General features: G+C 44.3%; 1 pseudogene; it reads left to right on the forward strand.

Moving 5' to 3' along the window:
* The first annotated feature begins 4,714 nt into the window (after positions 1 to 4,714).
* LOC124961210 (ribosomal oxygenase 2-like) lies at positions 4,715 to 23,230 on the forward strand (annotated as a pseudogene).
* Positions 23,231 to 24,867: the final 1,637 nt, after the last annotated feature.

Below are 24,867 nucleotides of genomic sequence, written 5' to 3' on the forward strand. Positions count from 1 at the left end.
TGTTTGGAAGATCTGTCCAGTGGTGAGAGAGGCGTGTTAAAATCACCTAGTATTATTGTGTTATGGTGTATTTGGTTTCTAAAATTGAGAAGAATTTGTTTGACACACAGGGATGATCCACTGTTTGGGGCATAGATATTTATGATTGTCATATCTTGCTGATTTATGCTTCCTTTAAGCAGTATAAAATGTCCTTCTTTATCCCTTTTGACTAACTTTTGCTTGAAGTCCACATTATCTGAAATGAGGATGGATACTCCAGCTTTTTTGCTGAGTCCATGTGCATGGTATGTTTTTCCCCATCCTTTCACCTTTAGTCTATGGGTATCTCTTTCTATGAGGGGAGTCTCTTGCAGGCAACATATTGTTGGATCTTTCTTTTTAATCCAATCTGCCAGTCTATGTCTTTTGATTAATGAATTCAGGCCATTAACATTCAGGGTTATTATAGAGATATGATTTGTATTCCCGGTCATTTGGTTCATTTTTAAAATTTTATTTATTTATGTATTTTTTTGACACAACTTGGTTCCTCCTTTATTTGAAAGTTCCTTTAGGATAATTCCTCCCTTTTCTGATTTGCTTCTTTGTTTTTTATCTCTTCCTCATGGAATATTTTGCTGAGAATGTTCTGTAATGCTGGCTTTCTTTTTGTAAATTCTTTTAGCTTTTGTTTATCATGGAATGATTTTATTTCATCGTCAAATGTGAAGGTAAGTTTTGCTGGGTATAAGATTCTTGGTTGGCATTCATTTTCTTTCAGAGCTTGAAAAATGTTGTTCCAGGCCCTTCTAGCTTTTAGGGTCTGGATTGAAAAATATGCTGATGTCCATATTGGTTTCCCCCTGAATGTAATTTGGTTCTTTTCTCTCACAGCCTTTAAAATTCTGTCTTTATTTTGTATGCTAGGTATTTTCATTATAATGTGCCTTGGTGTGGGTCTGTTGTAATTTTGTGTATTTGGAGTCCTATCAGCCTCTTGAACTTGATTTTCAATTTCATTCTTCAGATTTGGGAAATTTTCTGATATTATTTCATTGAATAGATTGTTCATTTCTTTGGTTTGTTTCTCTAAGCCTTCCTCAATCCCAATAATTCTCATATTTGGCCTTTTCATGATATCCCATAATTCTTGTAGATTCTGTTCATGATTTCTTACCATCTTCTCTGTTTGTTCAATTTTGTTTTCAAGGTTAAATATTTTGTCTTCAATATCTGAGGTTCTTTCTTCCAGGTGTTCTATCCTATTGGTTATGCTTTCTATGGAGTTCTTAATTTGGTTTCTTGTTTCCTTCATTTCAAGGATTTCTGTTTTTTTTTTTTTTCAATATCTCTCACTCTTTATTGAAATGATATTTTGCTTCCTGTATTTGCTCTTTTAACTGTCAATTGGTGCTATCATTCAATGCCTGCATTTGCTCTTTCATCTCATCATTCAATGCCTGCATTTGCTCTTCAATCTCCTCGTTTGCTTCTCTGATCATTTTAATTATGTATATTCTGAAGTCCCTTTCTGCTATTTCTTCTGCCATGCTGTCATTGGATTTTATTGATGTAACATCTAGATTTGTTTGGGGCATTTTCTTCCCTTTTTTTCTCATATTGTTCAGGAATCAGTGGGTCAATAAGATATTGCAGATTTCCTCTCTTGACTTATAATGTCGCTAAAGATTGCTAGTATATCCCCTCTTATCCTTCAGTAGCCTGAAGTCTTGGAGGAATTTGATAATGTGGTGCTCCACAAGGAAGCTGCCTCTCTAGGGTTGGTGACCCTCAGGTGGGGTATATTCCTGCTAGTGGGCAGAGGTGCCTCCACTTGTTGACCAATGGTCATCCAAAGGGGAACTAGTCTGGGGGCTGAGGCAAGGCCTGTTTGTGCCTGTGTCTCTGGTTTTACCATCCTTGTAAAACCAGGCAGGGAAGACTCACCCAGTGGGTAGGTCTCGCTGGTCATTTCCCCTCCTAGAGGTTCCCCTCAATCTACAACTACCGCCTGGGCTGGGCTGCCATCCTCTGCAACGTTCCCAGGGGCCCGGACCTACCTCCTGGGCCTGGGAGCCTTACCCTTCGCAGATGAGTCTCCTTAGCCTACCTCTCCTCAGAGAATCTGTCCGCAGTCCTGGAAACTTCGCTCTGCCCCTAAGTGTGTCTCTGTGCGGCTCTTCCACCAAGAAGCCACCTAGATCCTGGGACCCTCCTCTGTACCTAATCGCCTGGCTATGGGGCCCCTCCTCTGAGCCGCCACCTGGAGCCCTGTACAATAGCTTCGAGACCCAGAGACCCGCCACACACCTCTTCCTCCCGATAGCTGCCAGGTGTTCCGACGCAGTCACTAGGAGTCCAAGCAACTCACTTCGCGTCTCCTCCTCCCGCCACCTGCCCGTAACCCTAGGCAGTCACTCTGAGTCCAAGTGACCCGCCCTGTTCTCCTCCTCCTTGGGGTAGCCCCCTGGGTGTTCAGGAGTGGTCGCTAGGAGACAAAGTGACCCACCGGGCTCCTCCTCCAGGCAGGCCACCAGTGTTCAGGAGCGGTCGCTTTGAGTCCAAACAACTCACCACTCGCCTCCTCCTCTGGCAACCGCCTGTAGCTCTGATGCAGTCACTCCTAGACCAAGTGACCCACTGTGCTTCTCCTCTTCCTCCGGGCAACCCCCTTGTGTTCAGAAGCAATCGCTCTGAGTCCAAACAGCTTGCCACGCAGCTCCTCCTCAGGCAGCCGCCCGGAGCCCCAGTGGTTGCTCCGAGTCCAAGTGCTGTGCTGAGCAGCCACCTCTATGATGTTCCCAGTGGTCCGTGTTTACCGCTCCAGTGGGGGGAGGGGCGTCTTGCCGGGCAACTCTACTTCACAAAGTTCCCTGCGTTCCAGGGCTACCGCCCCATCCGGGATGCCTCCCCAACGGGAGAGACTCACCCAGTGGCTTTGAGTTGGTCTCAAGTCTCTCACTATCTCCTCTTTTGAATCCTGCGTCCTGGAGCAAGATGAAATGCAGCTGCCCTCTAGTCTGCCATCTTGAAACCTCCAAAATTTTTTAACCAGGAGTTCTGCCTCTCAGGTGTTGTTGGTGGGAACATAATGCTTATAGCTGTCTTGAAATGCTTCTATATGTTCAGTAATCAGAAACAGCCACGAGTGCGGGAGCATATCCCTGGAGGACAAAGTTCTGCTCTACTGAAGAAAGAAGGAGAAATGCTGGAAATAAGTAAAAACAGGACTCAAACAAAAATATGTCAGATGTGTTTCAAAAGTGACTTGTATTTCTCCTTTCAAAATTGCATTGCCAAATGCCTGATGTTAAGAATTCCTTCATGAGAAGTGAACTGAAAGGCCAAGTCTCCTGTTGGGTGGCATGTGGTGAATGGAAGGAGACAACATGGTTAGCATTCAGTCAGGGGACAAAAGAAGAATGTTAATTTATGTGCAAAACTGTATTTTGAAATTTGATCCAAGATGAGATCCATCATGTTCCAATTTCCTCAAAGAGATGTAAAAGCTGGAAAGTGCCCAGCTATGGTCCAAGACTCAGACACAGGCTGCCTGGAGACAGGCAAACTCTGTCTGAGGGGTCCTTCTACTTGGCTTTCTCAGGGCTTTGGTGTTTCCATATGGCAATAGGTGTACTGTGGGGACCGTGGGGAGAGTCTGTGCATTTGCATCCCATAGATACTCACCTGGGAAGACAACAGAGCAGCCTGGGGAGATGGAAGCAGGGAATTTCATGGGTATGGAGCAGGTTGGACTTGGTGGACTGGGTAGACTGGGTAGACAGTGCTCCTTCTCCCATGTGTATTTGCTGCAACAGCAGGGACATCACAGCTGACCCTTCCTTTTCTGGGTCTGTCCAGGACAGGTGAACAGACAGTTGGCAGGTGGGCTTCAATCTTCATGTGCCACATGACTCCATTCTTGGAATTACTCAGGAGGTGGATCTGAGGGACTAACACTGTCTCTCACACCAAGGTCAGTGGACCTGCCCACAGCTGTCCTAGCTCCCACCTCCCATGCCCCACCCTCTCAGACCCCAGCTCCTGGACTCTGTGCAGTTTGAACCCCTGCTAATATCCTTGATCTGACCTGACAAAGCCATTTCAGCCCTATGCAAGTTGTAACTAAGTATCCATACTAATAATGACATGACCCATCACTGCACACTGCAATTCGAAAGTATCACTCCAGCTTCCATAGAAATATCACCCAAAATGATAACTTGTCATTTTTTCATTCTTCTTTCTAGCCAGGGCCCTGTGGGTAAAACAACTTCTGGAGTTAATAATTTATTGTTCAGCAACATTTATAGAAAGATTGTTAAAATCTTTCAGGACTAGGAGGTGGTTGCTTTTTCATCTGACTTTTTCTCTTACAGGCAGGGCTTTGTAAGTACCCTGGTTCCTGTGTTAGCAACAGCTGTCATGTCAGGGGCTCAGGTCCAGTTCTGCAGTAGTGTGCAGGAATCATTGGTACCCTGGTACAACTCCTTCCTGTTCCTCACATTCACTGAGTTTCTTCCATAGGTGCCCCTTGGCGTCCTTTCTCGTCTTGATTGGTGGGCAATGGCTTCATTTATGGTAAGTTTCATCAAATAATATTTGAAAGTAGAAAGACGTAGAAACTTAAGTGAGACATGAGGGCAGGCTTTTTTTCCATTATGGGCAGAACATACAACGATTTTGGGAACCCAGGCTTCTTCGATGCTTCCCAAATCCCAACCCAGAGACCATGGTGAAGATGCAGGTGAGGCTTGTGGTACTAGGATTCCAGGCAACACCTGGAAATCCCTGGAAGTGCATATTATGGAGCAGATGGGGGCTGCATGAAACTACCATGCCACCAAGAAGAGCGAAGGCAGTCAGGAACCTGCTGAGGTCTCCAGGACCTGCAGAGAACGAACCCCTTCCTGCCACCCTGAGTGTCCCTTGGGTAGATCAGGAACCTCACAGAGGAGCAGGACCAAGATTAAGCTGTCACACACTGCATTGTGAAGCAGCCCAGTGACAATGAGGAGCAGCCTTAGCTTGGACTGCTTTAATTGGTGGCTCATTTGCTACATAATTCCACTGGACTGTGGGAGCTGGAATATGCTATCCAGGTGAAGCAGCCACAACTATGCCCTTTGGGGAGTTTGGCCTGAGGACCAGGTGGGACCAGCAAGCACACATCAGCCAAAGGGCCACCTTGAGGTCTGACAAGAGACTGTCAGAAAGCCTCTTGTCAGAACTCTAGTTTCATATTTGGATGATAGGCCCACAATGCTGTAGCCCACGGTTCCTGAACAAGGCTGAGGGTCCCCCACAGGCTCTGGAGAAACAGAGAAGTCAAGTTTCTTCCAGGGTAGAAGATGACACAGTTTCCTGGAAAGAAATCTACTTTGAAAGCAGGCAGGTGGGCATGCAGCAAGTTTTTACATATGAGGGTTGGATCCTGGCCTTACTAGACTTTTACTGACCTGTGAAATAAAGCTCCCAGTTGGCCGGGGTGATCACTTGAGTTAACAGATGGGAAGGCACCTACTCTGTTATCATAGGTAGAATATTGCCTGTATGATAGTCAGGAGAGGCTACATGGCTGCTGTAACAAACACTCCCCAACTCTCTATGCACAAACCAAGGCTTCATTTCTCCCACACATCAGATGTTGGAGGAGGGACTACAAGTGGGATTGGTTGATTGTTGACCCTGAGAATCAAGCTGCAGGGTCTCCATCACCAAAGGAGCATCAGGTTTCAGATTCACAGTGACAGGGAAGAGAATGTTGGAGAACCACACACCAGTTCTGAAGAGTTCTCTCCAGAAGTAACATATCATGCCATTCATATGTGTCAGCTAGGGCGAGTCAAAAGGCACATCTGACTTTGAGGGAAAGTTTTCAGATGATGATAAGGAGAGGCCTCGGTGATCATGACAAACATGCACATGTTGTAAGAAGTTAGCATCATCTGAGTGGCAGGGAGACACTGCCACATAGTACTGACTAGCAGCCAGGTTCTCCTTGGTCACAGCATGCAGCCACCAATGGGCAGTTCTCTACAGAATGACTATGCCTTTTGAGTCCTTCACCTCTCACTGGATTGTTACTGAAAATGGAGATTTCCAGTGGGCAAGAAAGACATCTGAGCAAATGCAGTGAGTTCTGCTGTCAAGTCTTGCTCCTGGAGAATGGTTCCTTCTCTCGGGTTCATAGCTTTTGTCGTATTGCTAAGTGGCTTACATGTGTCAGCAGTAGTGCTTACATAAATAGTGGGATTTCAGGTATGACACATGGAAGGCATCTCACTCCTCAGCATTGCCTTTGACATCGGTTGTGTGTTCACATCCTGGTTCCTGTGGTCACCCACAGTGAGCGCCTCTTACAGCCAAGCTCTGCAGAGGCTCTCCAGCATGCTCACAGGACCTGGCTTGGGGCATCTCAGGTCTGCAGTAGCTGCTGGGACAGGAGGTCTACTGAAACTCTGACCCACTGCATAAAATCAGAGGGCACCATGGGAGGGGAGAGATCCAGCAGTGGAAGCTCTCTGGTTCATACAAGGTTCTTCCTTATGAACCTAAACTAGAGCTTAAAGTTCCTTAGTGACTACTTATACATGCATACTGAACTCAGCTCCTGCTTCAAGCCAGATTTTTTCTGGGCTTGGGGTCAGGCAATGAGTGGCAGAGTTCTCTTGGAGTTGATATTCTTGGAAAAAAAGAGGAAAACATAGAGACCCACAGAGAAGGAATCCTGCTTTAGGTGGACCATATGATGAGGAAAATCACACAAGGTAAGGGGAGAAGGGGTGTCTTGGTCTGGGGAGGGGACTCCCCTTTCGTAGAGGGACAGGAGAGACTTTCCAGAGGAGTGCATGAAGACAGGCATGAACAGAAGGGGTGAGTAAGCTGACACAGATGCACTCAGGGGTGTGTGCCTGGTGCCAGTATGCCCACGTGGAGGGGGTGACATGCCTATTGAGTCTCTGCAGGTCAACTGGCACTATCTCAGGGGGTTAAGTTCAGTGTGGCAAGGAGGTAGGGTAGCAACTCACATGAGGTTGCTCTCTAAGCTCCTGCCCTGCCTTACCCTCCTGCTGGGTCGGGATGTGACTTAGCTTATGGACCAGCAAGCAGGTGAGAGCGGACAGTGTCCAGCATCTGAACAAGAAGAGGGAGGGTGCAGGGTCAGGTCAGGCCCCAGTGGGGGCCAAGCTCTGATACAACAGAACATAGCCCTTGAGGCCCATCTTGCCCTTAAGAACCCACAACACTCATCCCCTGTAGCAGGGCCAGCTGTGAGAGCCATACTGGGGAGGGGCTGGTGTCACAGGCCCACCAGCTGGGAACCCCCTGAGTCCTGCAGCATCACCCTGCAGCAGTCTGGCCAACTTCCTCACTTCTACCCACACACACCACCACCATCCATAGAGTGGCAGGTGGCCTTGTGTACCCTTTTTGTCTGGGAAGTATCTGGGTTCCCTGGAGCACTGCCAAGAGCTTCAGGGACTGGAAGGATGTACCTCTCCCTTTAAGGAATGGGTCATGGGACATTGAGATCAGTAAGTGGGAAGCTCCTTGAAGTTTTTAGAAGGACCTGGGTCAACACTCAGGGGATCAGGATTTCAGAAAACAAACCCACTGTTGACCAGTCAGTCCAGGTTCCCCATCAACTCTCCATGCTCCACCACCATGGTAATCACTATCTTGGTATTACAGGGTAACAGGTCACCTTAGAATCTTTTCTTCAAATATCCTACTGACATCGAGGTGGAAGGATGTATGGTAAAAAAAATTAAACCTGTAAGATTTATATGTTTCATGTCCTGGATGTGCAGGAATGTAGGTCGAGCACAGACAGGAAAATCCTCAGTTCATGCAAGGGTGGTGGGTGGGAGTGGGGCCTCCAAATGCAGGAAAAATCAAGACTGATAGCAGGGTGGTCAAGAGCAGAAAGCAAGAGTGAAGGGCAAGACTTGGCAAGTTGAGATATTGTGGTGGATAATAGAGGGTGGATGCAGAGCAATAAAATATGCACAGGCTGCAGAGGAGGCCTGATGTGTTGGAGGGGTGCAGAGAGGCAGGAATCTGACCCTGGATTCCTCTCCAGGGGTCCAGATATTTTCATCTGTAAAGAGGCATTGTGAGGTATAGTTTTCCATGTCTCAGAACTTCCTGGACATTGCTGACTCAGGAACAATTAATTCTATTCCCAAATAGTCATTCGGTAACTGAATAATCAAAAGCAATTTCATTTTCATAAGCTAGTCCTGGTCCTGGGATTTGGAAGTTGTCAATCTGAGGGAGGAGTGAGTGCAGGCATGTGAAGGGACTGCAGAGGTCTGACACAGCACCCAGTGAAGGGTCTCTGAATCGTTCAGAAGAGAAAGATCCCAAAGGGAAGTGTCATGGAGTGGGCTGCAGAGAAGCCATCTGGGAAGACTGCAGGGGAGGGGATTCTTGGGGAGAGAAGTGAGTAGCCTGCACAGGGGCATATAATCCTCCTGCCAGCCACATCTGCCATGGCGAACAAGCCTGAGCACCTGGCTGGAGAAAAGTTTGTCTTCTTAAACTTCTCCCTGACATATATTTCTAGCAAACAGAACTTACACATTCTTTATATTATTCCTCAGTCTGTGTTCTCCAAACCCTGTGGCCCTGTCTTCCTGAGTCAGTGCTAGTGAGGGCGTGTGGGGATTGCTTGCATGAGTTGTCTGTCTTTGCTTAATTGGTGAAAGGAAGAAGAACACTTGCATTTGCAGTTAAATTAAGACTATAATCTCTGGGCACCATAGAATCTGCAGCAAGCAAATTGGCCCTGCTCTTGTGGATCCTGTCTTCAAGCAGGAAGACAGAAAATCAGCTCTGAATAGCCAAGGGGTGAATTTGATGGTGATGCATCCCAAGAAGAGAACACTGGATAAGAAGATGGCAGAGATGGAAGTGAAAGGTGTGGATATGGAGGTGAAAGATGAGAAGTTTTGCTGGATGTTTCCCTTCAGAACTTCTCAGGGCTTTCATCACAACATGTGTGAGACTCCATAAGGGAAGGTGGGGACATAGCCTGCCCCAGGGGGATCCCCAGCATAGCAAGGGATGTTGCTTGTGATCTGAGGAGCACTCAAATGTTCTTCTAATTCTAAGGAGGAAAGTGGGAACTGGAGGACAAGCAGCCCACCCAGGAAGTCACAACTGGTCCCCTGGGCTGGAGTTTCAGCCCTGGTTTGCATTGGGATCTCTGTTCTCTCAACTGCACTCAACCCAGGCACCATTGCATTCATTCCTCTGTCAGATGCAGCTAATGTTTAAATGATTACCTATGTCCAAACACCTTTTATCAGGTGGAAGCATGAAACTTGATAGAGCAGTTTCCAAATAGAGGAAGTGTGTAAGATACATAAATGGACATATGGATCAAATCTCAGTATTATGAAATAATTTTACTAGCCATCTGAATTCTTTCCATGTGATGGAATTTAATTATGATTACACTCACCTGAGCTGCATTGTTAGGAACGTAGTGAGAACATATCAGGCATTTCAGCACTATGGCGAATTTTAAAATAGGAGAGAATATAATGAGCACAGGATGGAGAAGAGAAGAGGGAGACTTCTCTGCCTCTGTGTCTCTATCTGTCTCTGTGTCTTTGTCTCTCCCTCTCTCTCTCTCTCTCCCTCTCTCTCTCTCTCTCTCTCTCTCTCTCTCTCTCTCACACACACACACACACACACACACACACACACACACACACACAACTTATTTTACTCTCTTGCCTGCAGAATCTAGGACTGTTGGGAACACATTGCCAGGTGGCGGAAACTCTTTGGATGGAAAGGCTGAGGGCAGCAGAGAGAGGGCTGGACTTTGGCACATCCAACTTGGGTTTCATTCTGTCTCTACCAGTGACCAGTGATGGGCATTCAGGAAAGTAAATTCCTAGGATCTCAATGGCCAGAGTGATATATCATCCTACTGTTGTGAATGGAGCTGATGAATGCTTTCCTGTATTGTCACCTGGAGCACTGGGAGAACACTTGGATTCCAGGCCATGTCCCCATATCTCTTAAGGAGCTCTGCAACAGGAACCAAGAAACTGCACTTCTGCATATGGACCTGGAGGTCATGGTGCTTTGGAACCAGACTCCAAGTTTTGGAGAAGCCTTGCTCTAAAGTTGTAGGATTTCTATTGAATTTTCACAAAATGATCAGAAAGAGCACTTGTATTTTCAAGATAAGCTGGCTAAGTGGCAGACTCCTTGCAATTCAATTGAGATCACTGTTTTAGGGACAAAATTAAAGCCAGGGAAAAGCAGAATGCTAAGATTGATTGGAGTGAAAAATGTAGAGTGTAATCTGCACAGATAAGCAGTTGCATGGACTGCTACCTACTCCCAACAGACCCCTGGAGAGGGGCTGGAGGGAATGCCTCCAGGTCCATACAAACTGGTGGTACCACTTTTGCTTTCCACAGCTCCCATATGGGTTGGCAGATTCCACTTTTCTGAAGTGGGAGGACAGGGCTGTGATCTCCTCAGAGTTGAGCAGCTACTGAACAGAGGGAGATTCAAAGTGAGATATTTATGGTGTTTGTCTTTGTCCTATTTATTGGATGCCACCCTGCTTTATGTTAAAGAAGCCCATGAACATGCACCTGCATTCTCCTGCAGACTCAGTGGCAGTGGAGTTGAAAAAGAAACAAGAAACAGCATGAAAAAAAAGAGAAAATATTGCAGTGATAAAACTGGAATATTTGGAGAAAGAAAAAGTAAAGAAGCATCATATGGAAAGGATCACTGGACTTCTGAGTTGTTATGGATCCAGATTTGGTGGAGTGGAACACTTAGAAATGGGGGAGGTGGTGACTTTGATTTGGGACTTGAAATCCTCTTCAGAGTCTCCCTACTCCCCAAACTCAGGGACTCCTCTGAGGTTAAGAGTGCATATTTTCAATGCATAAGTACAGATGACTGATGGGTTTCAGGCAAATCCTGCCAGAGCACTGTGTTCTAGCAGGGGAAACAGTCAGAGACAGAGGATGCATTCATACTGTGAAATTTCAGGACACAGTACACTGTCAGGATTGGTACAATGACCTTCTCACAGCACCTTAGTGAAAGGCAGAAGTTCCATGACCTAGGAGGCTTCCTGCCACCCAAACACAGGTTAGACACCTCTCCAGAGACAGGCTGATCTGTGAGTTACATCCTGAACCTTTGAGATGTATTCTGAGGTGGGAAGCAAACTGACCTCTGGCCAGTGTCTTCTAACCTATTTCTTCCCTCCACTCTGCCTGTGTCCCACAGGGGCAGAGCCCTTCTGTTGAGCAGTCACAGGGTTAGCCAACCTGAGAACATGACACCTCCTACAGCTACCTGCAGCACCTATGTGTGGCTGGTCACCTGTACTGTGCTGTCAGTAAACATCCCTGACTTGTACAAGTTTCCTTCATTCAGTGGACATCATCTGGGAGCCCTGCAGGTCTGGGGTTAATGTCTTCAGCAGATGGGGTCCCTGATCCCTGGAGAGGAGCCCATGGGGAGTGATTCTTTCACCTTCTGTCCTCTGATAGGAGAAGGTTTTCCCAGCTCTTGAGCCATTCCTCTGCCCAGGGATCATCCCCAGAAGATTGTCATCACAAGATGCCTCTTCTAGATTCCACCTGGTATTGGAGACATGTCTCTTTCTCCCATTCTTGCTGAGGTGTTCTTTCTCAAATAGTTATTGAACTTCTACCATAATTAGGAGCCTACAACACCAAGAAGTGTGGGTCCTCAGGAGCCACAAGCTAACAGGGGAGAAGGAGGACTACCAGGCAAATGTTATCCAGCATACTAAGCAGAGAAGGAACAGGATGCTGTGCAGACTTAGGGCAGTGTTCCCTGCACTTGATCGACTGGGTTGTGTCCTGAAGGACTTTCAGAAGATGGCTAAGCAAAGCGGGGAGAGTGGGGAGAGGAGTATTCCAGAGGACAGCATGGGAGAAGCCCAGGGGCCTGCTGCAAGATGGAGGAATTCCAGGCACTCAGCAGTAAGAATGGAGGGTGGGTGTTGGAGGGTGGGGCAGGGACAAGGCAAGGGTCTCAGAGGTCTGGGTCACACTCTGACTATAAATCCTGAGGGTGAGTCAAGGTAAGTTCAGGCATTTGCTGGGTTCTTTGTCCATCACAAGGAGTATAGGAAGGTCCACCTGGATCACTGGGTCCTAGGTGAATATCAGGTTGCCCTGTTCCTAGGTTCAGGAAGGTCTGACTGAGGAGAGCCCTGGAGCTGGGCTTCAGTTGTGATTCACATTCTCCTTCAAGGTTCCTGAGCAATGAGTTACCACGACTTAATCTTAAGAAAATAACACAGAAACAGAAGTAGGTCCTACATAGCAAGAAGGGGATGCAGACCACCTTGGAGTCCCGCACAGTCACAGGATAAATGTCCCAGTTGGTATGTACCCAGAGGCCCTTCTAGGATGAAAGGGGCACCATGGCCTGCCTGCCAAGGGAGGTTCTACTCTGACACAGTGGATGGTGGCCCAGAGGCTGGTCTGAAGTGAAAACAGGCACACCCCACACTTGAGGTTCTGTCCTGGTCATGGGCAGTCCTGGGCACCCACGGACTCTCTTCCCTACAAGTGGCCCCCCACAGCCCAAGTTGAGAGCACAGCCCTGCCACACCCTGTGTTTCACCAAACATCTCTAGCTTACTGGCTGGGTCTAAACCTAAGGACTTAAAAACTGCCTCATTTTCTCCAGAAAATGAACTTTCTTAAGCCTGTGCTGAGCCTTATACAGACCTATGCCCAGTGTCTATAGTAGAGCCTGTTGGTGGTGGATGGTGGGGAGATGTGGGTGGTAGTAGGAAAGAAGCAGGGAGGCAAGGAGGAATGGAGAAAGGAAAGCAAAAGTGTAGGTGGGACAGGAAATTGCATGGTGGCCATCTGTTGGCATCAATATGATCCAAGATGCTGAAAAACTACATACAACCTAAATGTGCAATGGAGAAAGAAGTTAAACCCATCATGGCTCTTCCAGTGTGAGGAATATATCAGAACAGAGGAAGGTAATGAAAAAACTTATGAAAGATGTAGAAAAATTAAAATACAACTGTACTTCATGATAAGATGAACTATAGCCATCTCTGCTGCAGGCCACATGCTCGCTACACTGCCCTCAGGTTTCTGGGTAGTGTGGTCCATCTCTCCAATGCTGCTCTCATGCAGAGGTTCCTGCAAACTCAGACCACATGCTCATAAGTCACCTCTGAGAATTGTGACCAGTGTAAACCATCCTTCCTGGGCAAATATTGCCCACAAAATCCATGAAACTGCAGGTCCCATACCCCCAAAAAGCCCTGATGTTATATAGTATAGCCTATTTTTACTGCTCCAGGGAGCTGCAGGACACAGTCTTACCAAGCACCCTGAGGATTCTAGGTACTGTTCCATGTTTCCTGAGACTTTCACCCAGCAATTCTAGGCATCTGTAGGCCAGATGCTCACCACACACCACTGAGGATTCTGGGCAATATGACCCATCCTTCCTTTTCAGCCTCACCCGGAGAGTGCTGGGAGCTTCAGGACAGAGGTTCACCAGGAACCCAGAGAATTCTGTTTACTGAAGCCCTTCCTTCCTTTGCAAACCTCACCCAGATGCTACTGGGAGATGAAGGTCACATGGTCTCCACACACCTCTGAAGATTCTAGATAGTGGAACCAAATCTTCTTGGCAGACCTCACCAAGAGTTTACTAGGAACTGCAGGTCACTTGCTTACCTGGCAGACTTAGGACTTAGGGTAGTGCATTTAATTCTTCCTTTGCAGCCAAAATCCAGGGTTTCTGGAATCTGCAGGGCACATGCTAACCATACACCCTGAAGGATTTTGTGTAGTGCAGCCCATTCCTCCTGTGAGCTCCTCATGTAGCTTCTGGGAACTGCAGACCACATGCTCATAAGGCACCACTTAGGATTGTGGGCAGTGTAACCCATTCCTGGGCAAACCTCACTCAGAGGGTCAAGGGAGCTACAGGCCACATACTCCCACAATCCCATATGTTTCTGGGTAATGCAGCCTATACTTCACCTGTAGCCCTCACCCAGATGCTCTTGGGACAGCAATCCTCATGTTCATAAGACATCCTTAAGTTTCTGGGTCGTGCAGACCATCCTTCCTTTGCAGGTCTTACTTGTCAACTCCAGGGAATGCAGTACACATGCTCACCACATGACCCTGAAGATTCTGTGCAGTGCAGCCCATCTCTCCAGGAGGTTCCATGCACAGACTCCTAGGAGCTTCATGCCACATGCTCACCACACACCCCTGAGGAATCTGGGCAGAGTTACTCATCCTTCTTATTCAGCCATCAGCCAAAGGCTCCCAGGAGCTGCAATTCACATGCTCATAGGCATGCTCAAGATTATGTGTAGTGTAGCCTATTCTTTCCCTACATCCCTCATCCAGAGGAACCTGGGATCTCCATACCACATGCTCACCACAATCCCCTGAGGATTCTAGCATTGTAAACCATTCCTCCTGTGTGTCCCTCTGTCGGGGTACCGCGGACCCCACCCTAGCCTGGCTTTCAGGGACTTCAATATGGCGCCTGGCACTGAGCCAGGGCGGCCTGGTTTGCAACATTTCAGGGACTTCAATATGGCGCCTGGCACTGAGCCGGGGCAGCCTGGTTTGCAACAAACAGCTGACACTGCTTAAGGAAGTTGACCTGATTGGACAAGGTGACTCGTGCTCGCTGCGTGCTCTCTTCATGCCCCTAGTGTATTCTATGTGGTGATCATGCTCTCCCCACATGCTCTGTAACCTGATTGGCTCATGATTCATATATAAGGACCGTGACTTCCTTGTTAGGAAGAGAAAGAAGAACAAGAAGAACAAGAAGGACAATAAAGAGCTCTGGTGAACAACCAGTGTGTCGTGTCTCTCTCTGCGGGCAGAGGGAACGCGATAAGTGGTGCCGAAACCCGGGAAGCAACAAACCAGCAGCAACTACCTAGGTAAGTTTTAGAGATTAATGTTATAAATAATAAAAAAGTAGTGATAAAGGCAGGATTAAAGTTCGCGGTAAAGCGACTATCAGGGGACACGCGGAATGCGGTCCGATTAAAGTTCGCGGTAAAGCGACTATCAGGACACACGGAAGGTGGTCCAGGGACATGCAGAATGCGGTCCGATTAAAGTAAAAGTAGGGACACACCGAAGGTGGTCCAAGGACACGCGGAATGCGGTCCAATTAAAGTGAAAGTAGCACGCGAAAGGCAGCTACACCCTGGACTAAGCGAAAAGCGGTCCACATTAAAAGTATTAAAGTGAAAGTGGCACTCGAAAGGGGGCAAATTAATCATGGGTTCTGAGGTGTCTAGAGTTCGCATGGAAGGACTATTAAAGGCTTTATTAAAGGCTAATGGAGCACCTTTAAAGGTTTCCTCAGCTAGGAAGTTTTTAAAAACTGTAGAAGACAAAGCCCCTTGGTTTTTAGATAAGGGCTTGTTGAATCAAGAGAAACTATCACAAGAGACAGAAAAAGGCCCCCCTCCTGATCCCTTCCACGCAGCTCTATGGCCACCTAGGGAGGGAACACCCGTGTCCTTGAAGCAGTCCTCCCCCTAGGCAGAGAGCTCAGCAGCTCCATTCCTCAAAAGTAGTAAGAAATAATGTTTTGTGATTTTCTGCATTCAAACCTAACCTGATTTCTCAACCAGGAAGAAAAAGGGTTAAAAAGTCCTGGGTGATCCTCCCTCCCCCTTGCCTGGCCTTGCTGAAGCCTGCATTGCAATGTAAACTGCAGCGGTCTCAGCAGGAAAGGGAGGTAACCTGAAGATAAGAAAAAAAAGAAAGAAAAAAGGGTGTCTGTTTTAAACTCCTGGACTGCTACACAGAACTAATTCATTTTCCAGGATTCTTGTTTTGTTTTGTTTTTCTCTAATGCTGTATTTTTGAGCTCATAATTTTGATCCTGCATACCTAGGTTAATGATTTTTTTTTCTTTTTGATCAGTTCTATTTTTTATTCAACTAAAGTTTTTGAACATCTGTTACATTGCAATGGAGATTCACCTATAAAGTTACAAGGCTTTGATTTTGTGTTATTTGTATGTCGTGCTGTCTAATGTCATGTTTTGTCTGTATCAAAACTGAGCGCTCCTAAAATTAAAATTTAAAAATGGATCCAAATACTTTTATTCACGTAATTTAAAAAGGTTCAATTTAAATTGAGTAAACTAATAAAAGTGAAATGTCTTTAAAAATAACTTGCAAGTCTCTAGGTGGTCAAACTAATGGAATGTTGATGTTAAACAATGTCTAATATCAATTGTTTCTAGGACTTTTCTTCAACAGGAAAGAGACAGCAAATACTGTTCAGGACACTTGTCTAATATCTTGACTAAAAACAAGGTTACTAAGAGTTATGTCTTAACAAGTACAATTCTATATACAAAGGGTTCTAAAGGTTTCAACTGTGTTTCAGTTAGAGTACTATAAACAACAAAGTATTTTATCTTGTTAAAATGGTGTAATTTATCTAAATTCAAAAATTTCATAAAAGTTGTTTCAGAATGTGAACAAAAAGGGGTCAACAAATAGGAAAGAGAAAATAAAAGGTTCTGGGTTTGGAAATATATTTAATAAAAAGGAAAAGAAAATGTTTCTGGGTAAGAAAGTGCCTGTGTGATGGAATACATGAGGGTCTAAGTAAGTGCTAAGAAAGTCTGTGGAAGTAAAGGGCAAGTTTCAACAAGTCTGTGTGTAACTAAGTTGGTTGTGTGTATGTGAAACAGCTAAAGCTATTTAAGGTTTTTCCTAAGGTGAAATACTAATGTTCTGATATAAGCCACAGTTTAATCTATATGGTAAAATGACATGGTAAAATAACAAGGATTTCTTAGAAACACTTATTTACTCTTAACTTTGTGTCTATTAAGTTTTATTCTTTAAAACAATTAGTCTTAAAAATTGGGGTTTATACAATTATGGTTAAACAACTGTTAAGAGTATTGTACTATGTTACAGAGTCTAAATTTTTCTTTAAAAACTAAATTTAGTAGGATTAAAGTGTCAAGGTAATTGTGAAATGTTCACTCCTTGTATATTAAATGTATTCATATTTTCCAAGTATACAAGTTTTAAACCAGGGTATTTATCAAGCTGCTATTCTCCAAACTTCTCTCTCAATGTTGGAATGCTTCTAGGTTCTCACGAGCAGTCTTAATGCCTATTCCTACCTTCCTACCAGTCCCAGTCTCTGTTACAGATACAGAACTACCAGTACTATTATCAAGAAACAAAAGAGATTTTGGCATCACAACAGCTGTGATCACTGCCATTGCAGCCTCTGCAACAGCAGCCACAACCACAGCAGCCGCGTTGACAACTACAATACAGACAACAACTACAGTTAATCATTTGGCAGAAAACACTGCCACTGCCTTACAGACTCAAGAGACCTTAAATCAACATTTAAGAACAGGCAACCTCCTAGTAAATCAAAGAGTGGACTTATTACAAGAACAAGTGGACTTATTATAAGAACTTATGGGTCTGGGATGTGTTCTTTCTTTAAGAGCAGTTTGTGTTACCCCTATCACTTTTTATAATGATAGCCATGCAGCTATGTTGTCTAGAAATCTTTCTCATTATCTTACTTGTACTTGGTCATATGGGTTTGACAATTTAACCTCTCAACTAAGAGCTGAAATTATGAGAGTCAATACCACCAGGGTAAATGTGGCACCTGTATCTGAAATGGTCAAATGGTTCTCTACTGCTCCAGGTTTTGTAAAACAATGGGCAGGCCTTGGCTCCCTAGGACTAATACTTTAGGTGTTTTATATCTCATTCGCTTAATTTATCAATTACGAGCCACCCAACAGAGAGATCGAATCATCCTTCAACAAGTCATGACAGCCTTAGAGGCTGGCAGTTCCCCTCAAGTATGACTGAGTATGCTGGACCGGTAGTCAAAGACGGGTAATGTAGGAGGTGGCCATGTACCAACCTAAGACAGAAGCTGTAGCATGCTCTACAGTCTTTGATGACGGGTAAGGACATGTGCTGGACCCCTCAACCTAAGACAGGCACGGTTTCAAGCCTTTTCTTTTAATAAAAGAAAGGGGGAACTGTCGGGGTACCACGGACCCCACCCTAGCCTGGCTTTCAGGGACTTCAATATGGCGCCTGGCACTGAGCCAGGGCGGCCTGGTTTGCAACATTTCAGGGACTTCAATATGGCGCCTGGCACTGAGCCAGGGCGGCCTGGTTTGCAACATTTCAGGGACTTCAATATGGCACCTGGCACTGAGCTGGGGCGGCCTGGTTTGCAACAAACAGCTGACACTGCTTAAGGAAGTTGACCTGATTGGACAAGGTGACTCGTGCTCGCTGTGTGCTCTCTTCATGCCCCTAGTGTATTCTATGTGGTGATCATGCTCTCCCCACATGCTCTGTAACCTGATTGGCTCATGATTCATATATAAGGACCGTGACTTCCTTGTTAGGAAGAGAAAGAAGAACAAGAAGAACAAGAAGGACAATAAAGAGCTCTGGTGAACAACCAGTGTGTCGTGTCTCTCTCTGCTGGCAGAGGGAACGCGATATCCCTCATGGAAAGACTCCCGGGAGCTGCATTCCACATGCACTACACATACCCCTGAGGATTCTGGTTAGTGCAGTGCATCCCTCGTGTAATGCCACAGTCAGAATATCTGACCATCCAGGAGACTAAGCCCCACATTAATATGTTAGGGGTCCCCCACACTGGGACCTCAAGGGCACATCTTCTTATTCATGACTCCTGGAACACCAATAGTGTGTAGTTGCCTGCTGACCTTGCCTTTTTAATGTCCAGGAGGCCACTGTCTGGTTGATTGACTCCTCCTCCCCCAGGTCTGTGAGGCTGGCAGGGCTGGGTCACACTGTTAACACACAGAGGCAGAGAATTTTTCATTGTCTTTTTCTATGGGAGGGTGAAGGGATAAAAACCCTAATAAATGTCAAAATATGATTTTTTCCTATAAAAATTTTTATTCTGATCATGTCCTTTCTTCCAACTTTCCTTTCTGAGGACCCTCAGTGATACAGTTGTTCTTTTTTTAGTCAATAAGAATAAAAAGAAGAATTAAGGGAGACAGCTATTCCTTTGCCATGATTTGTCACTTAGCCTTCAAAAGGAAAGTTCTTCTTGCAGGCTTGAGGCTGGTCTCAGTGTCAGTGATGGAAAAGATCTTGGGTTGACCTATTTTACTAACCTTGGATTTAGAGGTGTGATGTGCAAAATGTGTATGATGAGTTAAAGTAATTTGGGGGTAATAGCATACACTAATTTCATTGATGACAGCAAAGTATGTAAGAGAAATTGCTGGCATACAGATCAGTCACCAAGAAGCAACATCCTAAGCCTGAAGGTAGGAGAGGAAACCACAGAGGAATAAGTGTAACATCTGCAGACTGCTTGGAGACACAGAATCAGGAAGTGATGTTTCCAACTATGACATGTTGCTTATGCATTGAATTTTGTGTTCCTATAGCAATAGTCTGAGGAAAGGGCACCCACATGAGCTGCCACTCAGACCTGCATTGTTGGTGTGTCCTGCAGACACCATGGAAGCCATGACCTCCCAGGCATTTCTAGCATTGCGCAGATCATAGCCACATCTTGGAGATATAGTCTAGTGTTTTTAGTAGAGGTTTGTGTGTGGTCACATGTTTAGGAAATGTTTACTCATCTATTATTTCTTGACCACTTTTTTAATTTTTGGAGATTTCTGAAATATCTTGCTCTTACTTTGCCAGAAAGCATATTTTTTCCTGATTTCATATTAGCACAATATTTACAAAAGTTCTGCACATTATCATGATTTAAACAAGATTTAAATTCTTCTGACATTACTCAATAAAATAACTTTAAAGAGAGCAATTTATGATTAGCTAGAACATCAAAAATAACTTAACATGGTTATATTAGTTATAACAATTTAAATGAAATTACACAACTAGCAAAATAGGTTTCTTAATAAAACACAATTTAAAAATTGTCATTTGTAATTTCATTGGAACTGTGCAAAGTTAACGTAGGAAAAGAAGTGTTGTAAATACAATTTGAAGATAGGTGCTAATTACAAGGTGATTCCAAATTACAATAACTGAAGTGAAACAACAAGAAACAGGATGAGGGGAAAAGCAAAGATGCTTTTGTGTACCTTGTTAACCCCCTTTGTCCAACATTTAATCATTAGAGCATCAAGCAGGTAGTCTTATTATATGCAATTAATACTAAAGATGATTTAATAATGGATTCTGCTTCAAGACCGCCTTTGTAATCTCCATTCCTTCCTTTTTTGTTTCATGAACTTATAAGTTGTTTCTGTTGCACTGTTGGTGCTTAAGTGCTATAACTTAATCTCTTAAAACACAGGAATCTGGAAAGTACCTAGGACTTGTAAAATCATATTAGGTGAAATGCACAGAATCTGTTTTAAAATTTAACATTAGGAACTGAGGTATAGCTCAGTGTTAGATCACCTAGCATGCATGCAACCCTGGGTCCAATCCCCATCACAAAATCATGTAAAATAATGAATCATGCAATGTGAATGCTACTAGAATGGCATTTGACATAAAAGTTGCCAGAGTCAGTAACAGGGTCTTGAAAGGCAAAGACTAGATTCAACATTATTTTCTGTAATTTCCTGTTTCAAATTTATTTTACCCTCAGAATTTGTAAAAAAGAATTGTGAAATTTTTAATCTTCATAAGATTTGGATTATTTTCATAAGAGTTGGATGATGTTAGATTTTTGAATTTTTTGTTCAAATAAAATATTGCTCATTTTTAAAAGGCAAAATCTTCAAAATCATAGTATATTTCACAAACACTCAGATAATCAAGTTTTATTTTAAGCATTAATAATTTCTTAAGCATGCAAATAGGTTATAAACATCAAGAATATATCACTGATCAGCAATTATATTTAAATTAATAAGGTTTTAGTTTAGATCCCAAAGTTAAATGAAGAGCCTTCCATAAGTCAAACAAAGCAGTTTATTGTACGAGTTTTAAAAAAGAATGATTCACAATCCAGGAACACAAGAGCACAAAATTAGGGGCACAGGATCAGGCAGCACATACTGACAGAAACAAGATGTTTCTGACTGAATGTTACCTACTCCACAACAAACTGCTGGTCTTGTCCAGTTGCAAACATTTTGTGGGTATGCAGAAAACCAATCTCTAGGAAAGGATGGGCTGGGTCCACCTGACTTCATCACACACCTCAGCTGCAGCGAGATTGTGCAGATATCTCAGGGGCTGCAACTATAGGACTCAGCTCCAGCACTTAGATTTGAGGGAAGTCAGCACCACTTTCTTTATGATGGGTCACCCTCCTGATTTTGCTGAGTTTAAATGTTTAGATATTTATGTCTCTTAGGTGTTTAGGTTGCAGCTGGTCCTTCACATATGCCACTTCTGCATCCTCATTCAAACGATCTTAGTGGCAAAACAGAAACAATTCCAACTGTACTATATAAATAGATACATTTTCCTTGTTATTACTGCCTAACTTGTTAAATAGTGCTTATGTTCTACTGGGTATTCTATGGAATGTCCTAATGGTTTAGAACAGGCAGGAGGTTGTGCATGCATTATATGCAAATGCTATGCCATTTGCTATGAATGACTTAAGAATCCCTGGGTTTTGATATCTATGGGGCTCCTGGAACACATCCAGGCCAGCAGTTAAAAATTTATGTTGGGCCCAGCCAGCTTGCGGCCTCGTGCAACAGGGCATGTGGGACAGAAAATCCTTCTAAGATTCTGGTGAGAATAATCCCTTCCTTGGGATAGGGTTTGCATTCCCTTCCTGCTTGAAGACAGACAATACCAAAGAAAAAGAAGCCTGCAGGGAATGGGAAGGAAGAGAGTCCTGTTCCCTGCAAGCAGGTGAAGGTAGAGGCAGCTGGTGGGCCTTCCATCTTAAACTTTGAGAGCCCCATTGATGTCTTTGAAAGTTTGGTTTAACCCATCAAGGTGGAGACTTTTTTCCAGGAATTCTGGGAGCAGAAGCCACCTTCTCATTCAGAGGAATGACCCTGCACTGGCAACATACTACAGTCACTGTTCAGGCTGACAGATCTGGAGAGTCTGTGCAGTCAGGGGATATACTATGTAAGAGATGTGAATGTCTGTCTGTGTGTCAATGGGAAGAAAAAGGTATTAAATAAAGATGGAAAAGCCCATTTCTTTCAGTTGATAAAGGATTTTGATTAGAAAAAGGCAACATTTCAATTTCACCAACCTCAGAGATTTAACTATGAGCTATCGCAGATCCAGGAGAAGCTGGAATGTTACTTTGGCTCTTTGGTCGGCTCCAATGTGTACATAACCCCTGGAGGATCTCAGGGTCCACCTCCCAACTATGATGATGTCAAGGTCTTTATCCTGCAGCTGGAGGGAGAGAAGCACTGGCACCTTTACCCACCCACAGTGGCCCTGGTACATGAGTACAGCATGGAGGCAGAGGCCAGGATTGGCACTCCAACACATGAATTCACGTTGAAGCCAGGTGAGTTGTTATACTTCCCCAGAGGGACTATTCTTCAGGTGGACACTCCTCCAGGGCTGGCCCACTCTACTCCTGTGACCATCAGCACCTACCAGAACAATTCATGGGGAGATTTCCTTTTGGACACCATCTCTGGGCTTGTGTTTGATACTGCAAAGGAAGATGTAGCATTACGGACTGGAATACCCCAGCAGCTGCTCATGAAGGTGGAAACCACAACAGTTGCAACAAGAAGACTAAGTGGATTTTTGAGGTCTCTTGCAGACCGGCTGGAAGGCACCAAAGAACTACTTTCATCAGACACAAAGAAAGATTTTGTTATGCACAGACTCCCCCCTTACTACATGGGAGATGGAATAGAGCTGTTGACACAAGGTGGAAAGTTACCAAGGTTGGACAGCACAGTGAGTCTGCAATTTAAAGACCGCATCATCCTCACAGTAGGGCCAGATCAGGATCGATCTGATGAAGTTCAAGAAAAGATGGTTTACATCTATCATTTTCTCAAGAATAGGAGAGAAATATACATGATGGGAAATGAGGAAATAGAGTCTCATGGACTTTGTTTCCCTTTTTCACATGTGGATGCACTGAAGCAAATTTGGAACAGTTCAGTAATTTCTGTCAAGGACCTGAAGCTTACTACAGATGAGAGAAAGGAAAGTCTTGTATTATCCCTTTGGATGGAATGTTTAATCCAAGTAATCTAATGCTGTTATGAAATCAAATACATGCTATTTTACATTTTTTTTTTTAATGGGAAACTGGTAGGAGAAATATGTCAACCATCCTTACTTACCAATTCCTAATCAATATATGGGTACATGGAAGGGGAAAAACACGCACACACACACACACACACACACACACACACACACACACACAAAAGTATCCCAGAATATGACAAAACCGTATTTTTGACAAGTTTATTTACTCCAGTGTGGTAGAAAAGGCACAACTCCAAAAAAGTATCTTGTAGAACTAAATGTCATTAACCTTTGTTCTTTGGAAGTAACAACTTCTTTAAAATTGTTCTAGAGCCAAGAAGGTGCTTTAAAACTATTAACATGAGAAATTTTAAGTTTTTTTTTTACAATGGAAATATATATACCTTGGTGTATACATAAGTCCCCCTGTGAAAATAAAGTTATCCCTGTAAAAAAAAAAATTCTGTTGATTTTGCCTGTGCAAAGTTTAGGTGATCTCTGGCATTGTGTTGTCTCTCCATACCTCTGGCATTGTGTTGTCTCCAGTCACATACTGGATATGTAAGGAAATCAGTCAAGGGAGCAGACCTGGAATCCTCCCAATGTGCCTTGGAGAGCTAGGCATCGAGTTGAGTGGGTGATGTTGTCAATGAGATTTATGCAAATGAGATAGCCAGGGGTATCTCATAGTAGTTTATACCTACTTTTGGAGGAAATGTGGATGATAAAGACACTGACAAAATGGGTGTAACTAGGGAAATATTTAGGGCCAGGAGTGGCTTTATTTTTGTGTCTCTATATGTTTATGAATATTCATGTGTTTGTATTTTGAGGATTAAAGATATTGGACCACAGGAAAACAAAAGTTACTGCTCGTGGAGAAACTCTGCAATTCTTTATTTTTGAAGATACCTGCAACTGTTGAGAGTAGTGTTGAGAAATAAAAATATAAGACAAGCATGTTTTAAAATACATATTTCCTAAAGTTCATGGGACCTCAGTACTATAGAAAGGGGATTACCCTTCGCTTGGCCTGTCCTCTTGAAGCTCATTGTCAAAGAAGCAACCTTTCCTCTTTGGTCCATTCTCTCACTACCAGCCCTGTCCAAGCCACCATCTTCTCTTGTGACTGCTGCAGTCACCTCCTCCCTGGTTCACCTGCTTTCCTTGTAGATCCTCCTCTAACTCCACTTTTCTACTGAGAAACCAGGGAAAGGCAACCCTCATCTGGCCTTTGCCCCACTTGGATCCATTCTATGACTTTCTTTTGCAGTCAGAATAAAATGTGAAGTGCTGGTGAGAGTAACAAATGGGACTTAACTCCTCAGCATCTTTCCTATTGTCCTCACCTCAGCTCAAAGTTCTCCTCAGAGATGCTTTCTGTGGCCCTCTGGTCTAAAATAGAACCCTGCCTGGTTCCTACCATCCCTGTCACCTTACCCTGTTTTACTGTCTTCATGGCTTCAATGATCACATCTTATCTTGTGCCCCTGTGCTGTCTCCCCAATGAAAATATAATTGTCAACCTAAAATGAAAGGTCCTATTTGCTACAGTCATCTTACTACCAATAACTGTGCCCAGCACACTGTAGGTGCTCAATAAATACTGGCTAAGTTAATATTCTTTCACTTGTCAATAC

This window comes from Sciurus carolinensis, chromosome 12, assembly GCF_902686445.1.
Source record: "Sciurus carolinensis chromosome 12, mSciCar1.2, whole genome shotgun sequence".
Lineage (NCBI taxonomy): Eukaryota > Metazoa > Chordata > Mammalia > Rodentia > Sciuridae > Sciurus > Sciurus carolinensis.